Source organism: Corvus brachyrhynchos, unplaced genomic scaffold (genome assembly GCF_000691975.1).
Source record: "Corvus brachyrhynchos isolate BGI_N302 unplaced genomic scaffold, ASM69197v1 scaffold155, whole genome shotgun sequence".
Lineage (NCBI taxonomy): Eukaryota > Metazoa > Chordata > Aves > Passeriformes > Corvidae > Corvus > Corvus brachyrhynchos.
The window spans coordinates 585,644-602,705 of record NW_008238434.1 but is presented as its reverse complement, the minus strand read 5'-3'; positions in this window follow the sequence as shown (position 1 = coordinate 602,705).

Below are 17,062 nucleotides of genomic sequence, written 5' to 3'. Positions count from 1 at the left end.
GATGGGTAGGTGCTGGTGGGCGTTGAAAGGAGCATTGTTGCCAGGCTGGAGGCTGGAAGATGGATTCAAAGATGTATTCAGAGATCGCAGCATGGGGGCAGCTGTGGCGGCCAAACGGGGGTCGGGATGGATGGAGGAATTAGAGCAATTTGGGAACTGGTCAATCTGCCTTTGCAAGGGGACAAAGAAAAAAAGTAATCTTTCAACCTGACATAAGTGTTGAGAGGAACAGAATTGCTTGCAAGGACCCCAAACAGATTTTCTTTTAAATTGTGGTGGTGGTGTAAAATAAGAAATGGTGCTGTAGGGCCTGATCAAAAGTTTGCTGAAGTCCGTGGTGAGACTCCAGTTAACTTAAAAAGTCAATACAGTTTAGTTTTACTTTGAACGGGCATAGGGAGGACCTTGTCTCCAGTCACATCACTGAAGTGTCATTAAACAGATGTTTCTGTATGTGCTTCAGGAACATGGCTGTAATTTGTCTGCAAGTACAGGGCTCTGCAGAACATCAGTGCCTGGTATAAGCAGTGCATGGATCTTCTTTGCCTTTTTTTTTTTTCCTTCCTTTCGTGTTGCAGGTGTACAAAGTAGGTTGTGCTATCAGGCCAAATTTGGGGTGCCACACAAGTGTAATGTGGAATCACAAGCTGGTGTGTGGCAGTGGGTAAGTCCACATTCCTCTGTATGTAGATCTGTGACTCCTCATTCATTTGTATCAGTAGGAGTTTTGCCAGCTGAGATTTCCTCATAGTAGATGTGTATAAAAACAGATATTATCAGACCCCCACATGGCCTCTGATTCAGCTAAGCTCGGTGTTTATAAAAACTTGCGGGAGTTGTAAGTGCATTCCTGATCACCAAAGCAGAGTGCAGCCTGAAATGTCTCTTGCTGTACAAGTGCAAAATAAGTTGGTGGGGGGGGGAGGTGGTTTAAGTCCTGCAGATAATTGGTTGGCTCTACAACTTTTTCAGTACATTACTGGCCTCTGCAATATTGTGTGAAAGTATTTGTGGGGACTTCCTTTAACATAACTTAAAATATGCTAAGGTTTCTATAAGAGATCACTCCCTTTTTAAGAGGATTGCACACAGACACAAGGCATGCCTAAACTGGAAAATGTGCTGATGAAAATGTCAGGATTTATAAAATGAGAATGACTAAAATGTCACAGCCACTGGAAAAGAAGTTCTGAGGATGCTCTGAGTTGCCACAGAGTGAGAGGTACCTGTGGGGTGGCAGTGGTTCCTTGAAGAGGTTTAGTTCTGCTTCCCAATAAGACTTGAGCTTTTCCAGTGCTGGGAGTGTTTCAGGACACAAAGTACCCACTCAGAGCAAGCTCACGTACGATATCTATCAAGTCTCTTGAGAACAAGTGAAACCATTCAGTCAATTTCTGGAAGCATCTTGTGTTTCAGACGGAGTCCTTTCAACAGATGAATTCCAAGGTTTACCTGTGTCCCTGTGTTACTGGGATAGCTTGGGGAGGAGGGCAGGGGAGTGGTGTTTGTCAAGGACTTGCATTCCTCCATTGCCATTTATATTTTACTTCAGCATTTTCTTGAGTAAGTCAGCATTTTAAAATGCCCAACCATAGATCTTGAGAATGAAAACTGAAGACATATATCATCTCTCAAGCTCCCATATGCTCTCTCTGCATAGCTGGAGGGCTGAAATTCAGCAGGGGATTCCTCTGATGGATTTCTAGGGGGGAAGCTTTATGAGTGACGGTAAAGATGGGTTAAGAGATAAATGAGTTTGAAGCAGGCACTGAATTTCCTTTGTGTAGTCTGTATCAATTAATCTCAAACTTTGTTATCCTGATACTGAGCAAAAGATGTGCACTGAACAGCCTTGTGTTCCCTTCGGTCTTAATTATGACTTAATTCTGAAGGTGGTTGTGAGCAGCCTCGGAAGGACTTGCTGGCTACTAATGAGCTGAGCAGGCCATTTGGTCTGGGGCCAGCTGGCAAAGGAACCGTGGCCTTGCAGTTAAACCCTCCCTTTCCTTCTTACTTTCCTCCCTGAGAATGGGGAATTTGCATCGGAACTGCCTCCTGGGCCGGTCCCTGGCCTGTGTTAACCCCAGCTGTCCTTGCCTGGGAGAGCAGGCCAGGTCACCCCAGGATTGTGCTGATGACTTCATGGTGGGAATTTCTGTGGGACAGCTCAGGTTTCTGTCGTGGCCCTGCTGAGATTCCCGGGACAGACTTGGCCGTAGGCGGTCTGGGAGCCTTTGGACCCGGCCATCCCAGTGGGAATGGCAGTCTCCCTGCTTTAGCCACAGAACCCGAGCTGGGTCTCCTGTCACCATGGAGGAGCAATGCTGGATGGAACAGTCGTCCCTTCGTGGAGGAGGAAGGGTCACAGCCATCTCCTCCGAGCACCCAAATACCCAGTGCTGTGGAAAATGGTATGGGGCCCACAGCAGGAGAGAGCCTAAAGAAAAAACCTAGCTGTTGGACCCAAGTCCAGCTTTCTTAGAGCCACAGAGGGTTCTTCTGACATGCTGCTTGTGTGGCTGGCCCTGGTGGGGCTGAGTTTCTCCCAGGGCTCCCTGTGCTTCCAGCCCAGCTGGGAAACTTGCAGGGAAGGTGTACGGCATTGTTTGTGCTGGGCTTGGAGAACTGCAAAGGGAGGGAAAGCGATCTTTTATCTTGGACAAAAATGAGCCAGAAGTTACGCAGTCAGCGTGCCCCAACCCTCTTTTTTTAGCAGGCTGAGGTTGTGGTGTTTTATTTTGAGCTTTATCAATGCTGACTGTTTATTTGAGATTGGTCGATTACTGGTACAGAGTGTTTGCTTGTCAGGCAGGTTCATCTTGGCTGCAGTAGACAGCCTAAAAGTGTGTGTATTCAGTTTATCACATTGCCTTACACTTTCCTTAGTCTCAGATTAGGTGATGGTATAGCAAAGAAAGTTGCCTGTAATTTCATCTTCTGCTTCATCCTAGTGGGCCATCTGCTCTTTCATCTCTTAGTAACCTGGGGACTGAATGCCTGCATAAATGAGTTGGTGCTTGGGAGCAATAATTAGGTCCTTTTGTGCTTGAAAATCTGTGCCTGCTTTGGGGATCAGAGTATTTATGTATACTTATATTTCAGAAATGATAATGTGAACGATAGTGAGACAGGTGGAAAGCTGGAATAAATCCCAGCTGAGAGATGAGTGGATATACTGTAACACAGCTCCAGTGAGGGAATGGTTTCAACTTAAAAGAACTGGTTGTAGCTGAAAATAGAAGCTGATGAGATCAGTATAATAATTATGTTTCATAATTATATATTATTAGTCTGGAACTAGCTGATGATATCTGAACATTTTCTTATTCTTTAATGGTTTAGTTTTCAAATGTGAAAAATTCCACATAGAGGGCAAACTCCAATGAGACGCAGGGATCATTTAAAACTTTAATGGCTGTTACTACACACAGGGAAGTGTTGGCTTTCAAACACCCTGTGTTTTCTGTCCTTGTCTCCATTTGAGCAATGAGGTCACTTTAATCTTCATGGTCACTATTAATCACTTAGGAATGCTGAAGTTCCAGTCTGCCGGCTCCGTCTCTCCTGCTTCTGTCCACTGGTGTTTTGCATCCATTTCAGGTGTGCTCACCTGTGCTGTGACTTCCACGTGGCAATATTAAAACACAGGTTTTAGAAATTAACTGACTTTTCCCTTGGCTTGTCATTTAAATTTTAGTGGGATTTATTTTCCTGTTTGTATTTGTAGATATTTTAAATTTATTTAATATGTAGTTTTAATAACAGTCATAGACTAAGTGGGGTCAAGAGTGAGATGGGATTTACACAGCTCTGAAATTGCAATTAAGGTGACGTTCCTGTTGTGCAAGATGTTGCAGACAGTCTTTCTGCCAGAGAACTTGCATTTAGATGACTGCATCAAAAGAAAGAAGAGGAGTAAATACTTCCAATTTCTAGCTGGGGAAGTTGGGGTAGAAGGGTAAAGTAACCTACATGAGATTCTTGAATTTATCAAGACTGGAGATAGAGGAATCAAGAAATGTCAGTTATGAATGCTTCCTTGCTGAGGTCATTTTTACACCAAGGTGTAGTAAAATTACATAAAAATGGAAAACCAGAGAAGGCTAAAGAACTGTTCCCATCCCAATATCCATAATATCCACTTTTTTTTTTTTTTTTTTTTTTTTTGTCCTTTGGTTTTCTCTCCCCCATCTCAGTCTTGGCAAACTGAAGCAAATGACATAATGAAATTGTTCAGTAGAAACATTTGAAGGGAAGTCGAAAATTACTGCTGTGCCTTGCTGAGGTCTGCATGGCAAGACATAAACCACTCTTCAGCTAAAAACTGTGCAGTTCTGCAGAGAAGCCATAAAAGAGGCATGAGCTGTGTGATGGCAATGTGCAGGGTAGCTGGAGTTTCTTTATTTTTCCCTGCTGTGGTCACAAATTGCCAGATTCTGATGCTTTTTTGATGTCATTAAAGAGCACCTTGTCCTATACTTTATGTTAGGCTCTACTAGACAGCAGTGTGGATATTGGGATAAAAGAAGAAAGGCAAAAATCAATTCAGCATCACCATAAAATGAATAAATAACCCTCCAGAGGTACAGGGATAATACTGTAAAACTGGTATCTTGAAATGTGTAGGAGTTCTGTGACACTAGTGAGCATAGTACACTGTGTTTGTTTAATTATTTTTTAATATCTGAATCCTGCATACTATGTATCTCTGAAAATACAACCATTTATTTTGGCTGTTGTCTTTTGGCACCCACCTTTTGAGACAGGGGTCTACCCTGTTATCTGTGTGTCTGTCCCTTGTGTCATAGGCTGCCTGGTGCCTTGTAGTGATGCCTGAAGTGACCACCTAAAAACAGAGGCTAGACAAAAAAAAGAGAATAAAAGGAGGTATTTATTTGAAGGACCTTCAAAGGTACACTTCAGGCAGTCAAAAGGCTACACCCAAGATGGACGCTGGGTCTTCACACTTTTATAAGTTTGGTCCATTTGCACATCAGGGTTAATTCTCCAATTATAACTTCAGTTAATGATGTAACTACCCCAAGTTTGCCCTCCTCTTCAGCGGCCTTAGTTTACATATTTTGGGGCCTGGGGCAATAAGGTGTCCTTGGAGAGTTAAACCTAGAGAGGCTTTGTTATGTCCAACCAGCATGAGAGAACAGCAGCTAGCAGGCTACAAGAAACTTCAGAGTTACACACTAGGCAGTGCAGGACTTGAAAAATAGAAAAGTTAAAACCTAAGGCATCAGTAGTGCAGGTGGTGGGTTTAGAGACTGGAATCCAATAAAATAATGTGTTGCCCCAAAGAAACAGTGGGACAGAGTTCAAAAGCAGAGGCTGTTGTTTATGATAAGCCTTTGGATGTTTTCAAAGGTCAGGGAGATCTAGTTTTCAGGGTGTTTTGTCTTTTTTAATGTGTACAAAGTAGGGATAAAAAGACCTCAAGGAGTCATCTGGTTCACTCCTGCCCAGGGCAGGATCCCACTTCATCCCTGACGTGTCTTTCCCGCAGGGTTGGGATTCCTCATCCGGTCCAGGCTGCCCAGGTTGTGCTCTGGGCTGCCTTCTGAACCATCTTTAGGTATGGGGAAGGTGGGAGGCAGCTGTGGGAAGGTATCCAAGGACCAGCTGGAATCTATATTGGCTGTTAAGTGCTCCTGTTAATTTGCCCCTAAAAAAAAAGGGGGGGAGGGGGCAATTTCACTTGTACTTGGCACACCAGCTATTTCAGCTCCTTATTTCTGGTGACTCTGGAATTTTTTTTTTTCCTGCTGTCATCTTCATATTACAGGGACAAAGCCTTCTCCCCTTCCCCAGTGCTTCTCCAGCTGAAATATGCATGGATCTCCTAGGATGGTTAGTGCTGGAAGGCACCTCCAAAGGCTGGCTTGTTCCTGCTCAAAGCCAGCCCTGGTGAAGGCTGCCTAGTACTGTTTCAGTTCAGGTTTTTAACGTCTCTAGGGATGGAGACTCTACAATCCCCAGGCAGCTTGTCACTGTCAAGAACTGTCTTGGAAATTCACGTGGGCTGAGGGTGGCAGACCTATGGGACAAAGGCTGCTGTTCCAGCCGCTTTTTCTTCTTTCTCTTTTGCATTTCCTGTTAAGTGGAACACATCATCTTTTCAGAAAGCTGCCTGGTCACTGCCCATCAGATTCCTGAGGAAGAGACCCCAGGTGTTTGAATGCAGCTGGAGAGGGGTCAGTCCCTGGGAGGTTTGGCAGGGCCCTTCCTGAGGAGAGCAAAACAGGGATTTGTGCTGAATCAGAGACTGAAGGGCTTTTTTGATCTCTTATGTAAATTATCACACACCTGCAGTTATTTATCTTAGTCCCCTGGGACTGAAACTCTTCGTGCACTGAGTCAGGATTCTCTAAAAACAGGTCTGTGATGCACATGGTGTGCAGAACGTTGCCCAGCACTGCTGCCATCTCTCGTCCCAGAAGGCTCCCTGGAGCACCATCTGGGCTACAGGGTCAAGAGAGGACTGAGGTGATGTGGGGTGCTGTCTGTCAGAACCTGGAATTTCCTTCCTGTGGGATGATGTCTCAGACTTCGTATTATTGCAGTTTATTTCTGTGCATCTCATTTCCTTTATTCTGGTGGTATTCATCATGCACGTTGATGGTGCTCATGGCCAAGGGTGGATTACAGCTAAATGGGGCCCACATGCACCAAAATTTCAGGGTAAAGAAAGACAGGAATAAGAAAATTTTTGGTGTTCTCTATGAGGTGGATTTTTTTCCCTCTTCTGTAAAATGACTAGCTCTTTCATAAAGGCATGTGGCACTGCTAATAGGCTCAACAGTGAAGAAAAACGCAATTCTCTTTTCCTTTTTTTTGTGTACAATTTGCCTCATACAGTGCCTGAATCCAGTTTTTAAGCATGAAATGATTCGTTTTGGTTGTGTGTGCAGGCACATGCATTTGTCTATATATCTATATCTGGTGTCCTTGGGCCAGAGCACGTTTGTTGCTGTAAAATGACTCCAGTTTTCTTTCTGGAAAAGTTGACAGGAGCCTAACAATATGTTGATTTTAAACTTCTTCCATCTGACTATGGATCTGATATATGCTTTCAAATGGAGTTCAGTCACCAAAGTTTTATGTGAACCACTTTTGGTTGTGATAAATTTTTGCAACATAACACATTGTTCCTCTTCTTGACATGATGTGGCTCTGGCTAAATTTTGTACTAGAGACTGAATTCGCTGCAGAGGACTGAAATTATGTTAATGGCCTATAAAGCAGAATTTCTTCTATTTCTTTGGGAGAAGTGGTTGCTTATTTGAGGTAGCTGTTACACATTTCGGGAGCACATTTCGGGAAGTGAAATCTCCTTACTCAGGAGTGAAGGCTGGTGTGTCTTCTGCTTTCATTCTGACCAACTATTTAAGTAGTCAGTATGTTTTTTCCCCCCTTATTAACATGTAACTGACTGTAGAATCAGGTAAAACAGCATGAAAGCTGATAGTGTTGTTTTGGGGTGGGAATATGTCTTCACCAAAGTCTGCCCTTGCTCTTCTTCATTTATTAAAACATGAATGTTGATGAGATCTTTGTATCATCCATGCTGCCTGAGTGGTTGTAATACATGGAATGAATAGATTTCCAGTTATTTACCTTTCATTCTGTCTGGATGGACTGATAGGAATGACACACCTGTTCTAAAGATAAGCAGATCTTGATCTGGACCAGGATTTTGAGGCTCTCCCCCCTGGAGCTCATGAGGATCTAAGTTCATGCTGAAGCAGAAGATAGTGGGAGTCCCTGTGAACTACAGTGCTGTGGTAGGGTTCATTTAAACTTTTTCACATTAGTTTTGTAAGGCTTCAGCTCCAAAACGGAATTGTTTGTTGTTGATTTTTTGTTTTGTTTTGGTTTTTTTGAAACATTTTTCCTGAAAGGAAGAAAAACATGATTTATATTTATGCTTCTTTTTCTCCTTTCCCCACACAGGGTACAGGCTTCCCTTGATTCTAAAAGGATTGTTTGCTTAGTTTTGCACTTTGATCTCTCTGCAGAGGGAAGGTTATGTGTGGCTGCTGCCTGGCTTGAATTTTGCCCAGTGGCAACAGTGAGGTTGCATTAACTCTGAAGGGTTAGTTTATAGCCTGAAGCTGATAGCAGGTGCTTTATCTCTTCAGTTAGCAGGTCAGAACCTTGGTTTTGCTGCTGGCTCAACAGCTGCTCTTAAAATGGGTGCTGTGTTGTACCTTTGGGGGTAGAATGAGAATTTAAGGTTGTTTGAGTTATTTCCTTAATACTTTCAATCATTCTTGTTCTTACAAGGTACTTGGGAAAATTCAAGGTCAGGTTGGATGGGGCTCTGAGCAACCTGGTCTGGTTGAAGATGTCTCTATTCATTGCAGGGAGGTTGGACTGGGTGACATTTAAAGGACCCTTCTCACCCAAACCATTTCAAGATTGGAGGAAAAGGCTGTTTTCCAGCATTCCTACTTTGAACTGCTAATTGTGACAAGGAAGGTAAATGTTAAAACTATGACAAATGCAAACCCTTTGTTGTTTTTTTTTCCGTTGGTTGGTTGGTTTTTTCCTCTGTTTTTTAGCTCACATACGTGAATTATTCCCTACCAGACTTCAGCCAAGTGAACTTAAGCAAGTTCCTGTAGTTGGACTGCTGTATCATTAGATAACCAAAAGCCTGCTTCAGGCAAGCTGTAAAAAGATGTTAGCTAGGAATTGTGATTTTAGAAGGAAGAGCTGTGAGAAACCTGTTCTGTTCCCACAGTTTATGTCTAGGAAGCAAAGAGGAACCTGACCTGTAAAGCTTTGCAGCAAGACTCTTCTCTCCGTCAATCATCAGCCCTCCCCAGTTCATGTGAGGATTTTTTTGTTACTTCCTCTTTGCAATAAAAAGAAAACCAGAAAAACAAAGTAAGTGAGATTGAAATGTGGTTCGGTGTGTGCTGCAGGAGCAGAGCAGGTGCTGAGCTCTGTCCTTGGCTGCACTGCCCCAGGGAGCTGTTTTCCCTTTTTTTTTGGGGTGTTCCACAGTGTGTCCTTAGCCTCTGCACATTAATGCTGTGAGCCCCCCTTGAGGTTCATTGAGGGTGTGTTTTTACTCTTGCAAATTCTTCTTCTTAAATGAAGACAACGAATACATACCTGCTGTCTAACCAGAACTTGTAGTTAACACCATGACCCATAAAGACAATGACAAAAATATTTACAATTCAGTGAAAAGCACAGCAGTTACATGCAAAAGTCACTACACTAGACTAACAAAAATCCTTATTTAAAAAAAGACATTGAAAGATATGTCAGCATAGGAACTGCGTGATTAAGGTAAAGATTTGTGTTTTCATTTTGGAAAAACAGTAAAAGGCAAGCTATTTCACTTTTCTGTAAACTGAAGAATTAAAAGGAGTTCAGGTGTCTTCAGGAACTGCTGGCCTGCATTTTATTTGTCCTTAATTCGTGGCTAGAATTACCAGCAGGAGGAATAGCTATAATAGCTTGAGGTTAGCTTTCAGGCTTGGAAATCTAAATATTCAAGGATCTGTTTTACTGATGCTTTGTACCGGCTTAAAAAGTCAGGAGGAGGAGTGGTGTCAGTAGGGAGCAAGGTTGTATAATCTCCTCTGTTACGGACATGATCTCTTGCTGTCCAAGGGATTAAACTGAAGTTAGGTCTTGGGAGTGGGAAGACTTTGAGAACTTCAGTTACTTCTGCAGATCCTACAGATGGAGAAAAGGGACGATGGTAGTGGAGCGTCTGATATGGCCTTCTGATGCTCCTGGATTGAACTGGGGTTCCTTAGTGGGTTGTGGTGAGGAGTAAGATTTGGAGATCTGAATTTTCTGCAGGATCCTGCATGCTGGCAGAGTTGGGAAGCAGATTGGTGTTGACTTGGCTGGATGGCATTTTTTTCTCTGTTAGTGTGTTCAGAGGGTTTCTGGAAGTACTTTAGCTAGAGTTCTGTACTTTTAGTGCCAGGAACTTGATAGCTTCTCTAGTTTGGCTTGGCTCCAACTCCTTCACTTTCAGGCAGAGGTGTGATGTTGGTAGAGGTGAATCCTTTCCGTTCACAGGACAGCTTAGGTGAGGGTTGGGGTTGGGAGTTCCAAGCTGCTGCAGACTGAGATATAAGCAGGTTATTCAGGCCCTGGAGGTTTAGAAAAGCCAGCTGCTGGTAGGGACCAAACATTCCATGTACCCTGTGCTGTTTGTATCTGGTTTAGCATAACCAGTTCTTGTAACAACAGAGCAGTAGCCCAGTACTTTGCTCAGTTTTCCCAGTCTTACTCCTTTAGCATTACTTGACTCACTCACATAAATCAGTGTCTGGATGCTGCTGGTGTTTGCTCCAGATTATATGTGCTCCTTCATTACGAAGCTCTGGATGGGGTTCCCATTTATTTGTCTCTGAGATGGGCTCCAGGGTTTTGGAGAAGCCTACCCAGACTCTTGTAAATTGGTTAGTAGAGAATAATAATTGCTTTTGGGTCTTTTGCCTCCTCAAATATTTTCTTCCTCCAGCTTGTCAGAGACTTTGGTTGCACTCATTTTTCAAAACACCACTCTGAAGTAAGTTCAGTGTGTGTGACTGGAATATGAGAATGTCACTGCTGCTAAATACTGTCTCTTAATTTATGATTTCTTTTTAATTCAATTTTTTTACTTGAAGCAGGATTTAAATGGAAATTATCATTAAGTAACGGAATGTGTTTGTGGTACATGTTTTATCACTCTTAACATACACTCGCTCCCCCTTCTCCCTTTATTTCTCACACAAACAAGATACTGCTTCCACAAAAACTTTTGTCAATGAGATGTTATTTCAGACTAGTGAGCTCATGGCTGTCTGCTGGCAGAACTCTGCTGTGACTTCATACAAATGAAGGCTGCTGCCAGGATTTTTTGCCTAATACCTGAGCCTTGAAGGAAGCTCTGTTTCACAGAGCAAGAATTAAGCTGCTGTCAGTGGTGCTTCCAACAGCTTTGCCTACAAACTTCCCATTGGCTTTTTGGATGAGCCCGCTTTCATATACGTGGTGCAGATTTAAGGGGGGAGGAATATGTGTTCAGGGCTAGGCTGGGGCTAAGCAGGGTTTCTTTCCTACACTCACCAATTCATTGTGCAGTGGTGTTGGTTGATTCTACCTGTGGAGAGCTTCAGCCACCTTCAGGTTTGCTCTGTTGCTCTATTGCAAGGTGGAGAACTTGTTGCTGCACATGGATCAGAATCACAGATTACAGCCAGAATAAAGTCAGTGTCCCTCAGAGATCTGCTTCAGATCTTTTACATCTTAAGTAGACTGAGATCTCCAAGAAGAAATGATGGTGTGTTACATTTCCCAGCAGTAATCGCCCACCTGACAAAGCTGACCAGGCTCCTGTTGCTCCTGCAGATGTGTGGCTTGTTGGGTACTACAAAGACATCTTTGGGACAACCCAGAGGTTAAGGAAAACATCTGGTTCTAATAGTTCGGACACATAGCTGGACCAAACCTCCAGCCTTTCCTGCTCAGGAGGATGTATTTCTTTCAGGTCTCCTGACCCAACAAAGGTATATTTCTTCCAGTTCTGTGCTGGTATAGAAGTTAAGAATATACTTAGAAGAAACCAAAATAAAGAGCCCAAACCCCTGGATTCCAGCTCATTAGATCTTGTATTGGGTTACATGATCTGAAGAGGTTAATGAACCTCCTCAAAACAAAGGTTCTACCCAACTGCAGCCGCTGATAAACTGGCAGAAGTTTAAGAGCAGAATGATTTCTTGAAGGAGACAGAATTCAGTTTTTCCATTAACTATCTTTATTTCCTGTATTTAAGAAATCCCTCTAGTGGCTTGGTGCTTCTATGGCATATCAGCTGTTCCCTAGCAGCTGATGTTGCACATCAGTTGCTGCTATTGTGTGGATTTGAGATGGAGCTGTTGAGGGATTATTTGAAAGGCTTCAGAAGAAGGATCTGAGATGGTTTCAGATGAAAATAATTAAAAAAAAAAAAAGGTACTGGTGTTTCGGTTATTTGGGTTTTGGGGTTTTTTTTGATTCGGAATGGGGTTTGGTGGGGGTTTTTTTGGTGGGTTTTTGGTTTGGTTTTTTTTTGTTTGGTTGGTTGGTTTTTTGGTGAGTTTTTGTTTTGGTGGGGTTTTTTTGAGTCAAGCAGATGATGCTAAATCTCTGAATTCCATATGGGGCCATTAGGTGATGCTTTGCCTGCACTGTACAGTAGGTAATATTAAATGATCTATTGAACACCTTTGAACATAACTCCTAAAAAACTTAATAGCTTGAGCAAACAAAGTAAGCCATTAGATTTCAATTTGTCTGCTGATACATCACATCTCTGTGTAAACCCTAAAGTCTTCAAAGACAGTCTATGTTATTTTGTATGGGGCGGGTGCATATTTTGTAATATATAAGAAGTTGTGGCATATTATCTGCTATTCCCTGTGAAGTGCAGAGATTGGGGTTAGGATGGCATTTATCCCTGGCAGAGGGAGAGCCTGGAACTAGATTCCTGCATGCTCAGCAGAGGGACTCTGGGTTCCCTTGAGGCTGGACGTTCTCTGCTCTTTCAGCCCTGCTACAGCAATGCCTTGTGCTGAGATATTCCAAAACCCCAGTTTTCCAGCCTTTGAAATTGCCTCAGAGCCCCAGGGAACTGAAATGTCCAGGCCTGGGAATGCTGCTGGACAAGCACGGTGATGCGTGCGAGGGCTCCTGGGCCAGAACATGTCCCTGACTTGTCCCTGTCCCCTGAGGGGACGGTCAAGTCCAACACCTGCAGATGTGCTGGGGATGGAACACACTTTATCTTGTGCGCTTCATCCCCTGGAATAGAGATAGCTAAAATGGGAATCTTTCCCATTGGAAAAAGGCATGGTTAGGAACCATGCTCTGCAGAATACAGGCACGTGTGTTTTGTGGGGCTTCCAGTTACCCAGTTTCCTAGGAACTGGCTACTGAAAGACCCGAGTGCCCATTTCCTCTCTTTATTTACATCAGTGATGTAAATTTACAGGCAGTGATGGGGGAAAAAACTATCTATCCTCAAACTGTGTATTTGTGGTCAGGATTAAACCTTAGAGAGATAAAATAAATTGTGCATTTGCATTCTTCTCCACACCACACTTGCTGATGCAGTGCTTAGCTCTCCCAGAGATTTGCCCATCTTCAGTGGGTGCTCCCTGAGATTTTTCCCTCTCCAGTGATTGCTCCCTGAAATCCACACAAAGAGAACAGACCAGCAGAAGGGAGAATTGTGATGTTGTGTACTGCAGAGGAAGCAATCTCATCCTCTAAGTGTCCCTCTGTTTTCATGATCCCATTTCCTTAGCTGGGAAATGTACAGCATTACTTACAGAGGGCTGCAGAGCCTTTAGCTTACAAGATTAGAGTTAAGACCTCACTGTTTTTCTTTGTCCTCTCTTCAGAGTTAAGTCAGCCATCAGCACAGCACCAGTTTTCCATCAATTTGAGTCCAGAGTCAGTCTTTTCCAAGAGAGGATGTGTTCTGACTCTGGCATCCATAGTATGTATGTCTCGTGTGTTGACCCCACAGCAGCAGGATGTGTTCTGACTCTGGCATCCATAGTATGTCTCGTGTGTTGACCCCACAGCAGTCATGTGTCCAGCACGTGTGTCCATAGGAGAAGCCGTGTCGATTTCTGTATCCCTGAGTGAAACATGAGATCACAAATGGAAGAGGTTCAGATCCAGAAATTTTAGCTAGCGCAAAGTATTTGGAATTTAAAGTAGAAATACTTTGCTTTTAAATTTTTTTCTTCTCTCCAGTGCTAGTACTTCACTGCTTTAAAACCCTAAACCCTAAAAATCAAGAACCCCATATCCAAAAGCCCAGAGTGGGTTATTTTTCAGTGCTGAAGGCAAAATGCTTGGATGGGAAGAGAGAGATTTTGCTTGTGAGAGTTTCTTAAAAGCAACACAGAGGAAAAGTTGTTCTTGAGATTGCCATGGCCACAAATTTACCACTAGTCTGACAAGTACTCTGTGGATGCACTAAGTAAACTGCTCTACAAAAGCTGGATATCTGTAGTTCATTTCAGTCTGTATTTTGGAAGGAGTGTGAGCTTATTTTATCATTCCCAGCCCTGATACCCACTCCTTTTTTTGTAACTTGTGAAAATCCATTAATCTCTTTGGTTTTGTTTCCCTTTCTGTAAAATGAAGCTATAGTGCTGACTCAGGGCAAGGTTGAGACCCTTGCTGTGGGTTTTGGGGGCCTTCTGGGCATGGCCTCTGACCTCTGTGATTCACATCACCTCATTCCCAGAGGTATGTTGCAGATGAGTACACTTAGCCATTCAAAGCAAGAACACTGCAAAATCTGTCTGGAAAAACTTGAGATAAATTCATTATTTCATGCTAGCAGCATGGTGTTTGTTGTGTTTTCCCTCCCCCCTTATTCAGAATCCTGTCAGCATATGAGGTTGTCACCTTTTCAGCTGTTTCTTCATCTGAAATGGGATGGGCAAAGTTACATCCAGGAAAACTGTTGACTTCGTCTGTAAATGCTGAATATATTTTTTCCTGCTTGGCTGCAGTGGTTGTTTTTCTATTCTCTTAATTATGTATAAAATATTTTCAGCCATTTTCCAGCAAATATGACATAATCCATTTATTTTCAAGTAGTGTACCATTCCGTGCAATTCAGAGAATCTCTGTTTTCCAGGGTAACTGGCTACTTGAGGAAAATTAAGCCAGAATTATGAAGTCTCAAGTTCCATGCTGGCTTCAGCAAAGTCTAACTCTAAAATAACTCACTGATGACTCTAAGTGTTAGTTTAGTGTTGGTGAAAGCAAAGTTTGGCATAAACTCCTTTATGCCAAGTGAAACCTGTGCCAGGGAGAGGGTAATGAAACCTGCTGTGTTTGTGTGCTGTGAATTTGCAGTGGAGCAGGGGAAATGTCTGGTCTGATGTTGTTAAATACTCTGTGTTGTAGGTGTGTCTTGTAGATTCACTGGGATTATGCTTTGGTCAGGTTATTAAACTGCTGATTCTGAGAGGGAAGAAAGAGCTGGTTGGATCTCCAGTGTTGATACTTTAGTTCTGCTTTTTTGTTGCTGATTCCTTGATCCCAGGATATGGGAGGTTAAATGAGTTATTTCTGGCTGGGTTACTTTTCAAGGGTATTGTCTGAAGCTCTGAATATCCTTGAAAAGGCAAAAATCTGATATTCTGGAGTCTGTGACTAACTTGGATGCTTTATCTTCTGGCTGTGCCACTTGGTGGAGTGTGGGTGGAACAAACTGCACCCTGAGCATCACCCTGGCTGGTGCCTCGCACAGCCTCTGTGTGCTTGGGTGGTGGGGGGGACCAGGCTTTGTCCAGGTGGTGAAGAGGAGGGTCTGCAAATTGCTTGGAAGATGGACACACGGGGAAAGTCAGGCCTCAAGCATCAAACTCAGTTTAACAGTGCAATGAAGATATGATGTGCTGAAGAGACTGAGCTTCCTGGAGGCATTGAAGTGCTTGGAAACAGGGTCTGAATTAATTAAATCCATGAAGGGGACATGAGTAAGTCCCTAAAGCCTGGGTGGTGAGTGCAGTGTTATGCAAGATCACAGAAAGTGACCTTAAAGCTCGTCCAGTCCCACCCCCTGCCGTGGGCAGGGACACCTTCCACTGTCCCAGGTTGCTCCAAGCCCTGTCCAGCCTGGCTTTGGACACTTCCAGGGATCCAGGGGCAGCCACAGCTTCTCTGGGCACCCTGTGCCAGGGCCTCCCCATCCTCACAGGGAAAACTTCCTTCCCAATATCCCATCTAACCCTTCCTTCTGTCAGCATGAAGCCATTCCCCTTGTTCTGTCACTCCAGGCCCCTGTCCAAAGTCCTTCTCCAGCTCTTCTGTAGGTGTTCTCCACTAGAATGACAGCCTGGCTCCCAAACTGTCTCCTCCTATGGTTATCCTGTGGATTGGGAAAACCTCTTCCCTGCTGTAGAGGTGAAAGCTCTGCAGCCATTTGCCATTTTATCATTCAGAGACAGTGGCAAACCAGTTGGGACCATGCTGAGCATTTGATTTACTTAGTTTTCTTGCATTACCTTTTCTGTATGGTTCTTTTTAATGTTAGTGCCAACTGTAAAGCTGGTGCATGTGTCTTGACTTAAAGACAGATTGTCTTGATCTGCACCTTCCGGATCATATGGCAGGCAGCAGCATCCTGGGATATGTGTTTTGTGGACAATATTAGTTTCAGGTGGCTCCCACCAGCAGCAGCACCTTGGATATCTTTGGATGAACCTGGAGGGAGCATGGATGGATTTCATGCCTCTGTCTTTCCAGGAGCAACTGGTACATGGCTAACTTCTGCTACTGTGTTTTGAAGTTTCTTTACTTGTTTTTGAGAGTGTGTGTCAGATTGAAAAGTGTTTTTAAAGCAGAAATTCTTCTCCTTTGCTGGAGAGAGGTGTTAGCCCTGTGACTTCGAGGAAAGCCAGGTTGGACAGGGCTTGGAGCAACCTGGTCTAGTGGAAGGTGTCCCTGCCCATGGCAAGGGGTGGTAGTGACTGGGCTTTAAGATCCCTTCCAACCCAGGCCATTTAGGATTCTCTGGCTTCCCATCAGCCACACGCCTGAGTGACTTAAGAACATGCCTCAGCAGGTGGCGGTGTTCAGTGGGATCAGTAATGCAAATCTCTTATTGGCTGTGATGTGACTTGCCTGTGAGATGGCACCTGGAGCCTGCATTGGAGGTTAGGATCCGTGTCTGAGCTGTGGATCTGTGCTGTCCCCAGAGCTCCCCCTGGAGCTCTTGGACCAGGATTTTTCCTGGTTTCTACCAGCATATTCTTGTCTCCTTGCTCTTGGCCCAGAGGCTGGCTGGGGTGCCCAGGACTGCTGGGCTACGTGGTGAGGGGCCAGGCTGGCTGTGGACAGATCAGTCCCACTCCTTGCCTCACCTCATGCTGTGCTCTAGGCAAAACCTTGAATCATAGAATCATTAAGGTTGGAAAAGACTTAATGGATGCAGTGGTCTGGCTGTAAAAGTGAGGATAAGCTTTCCCTTCCCTGCAGACTTGATTGATCCCTGCAGAAATACAGTTACAGAATAGAATTACAG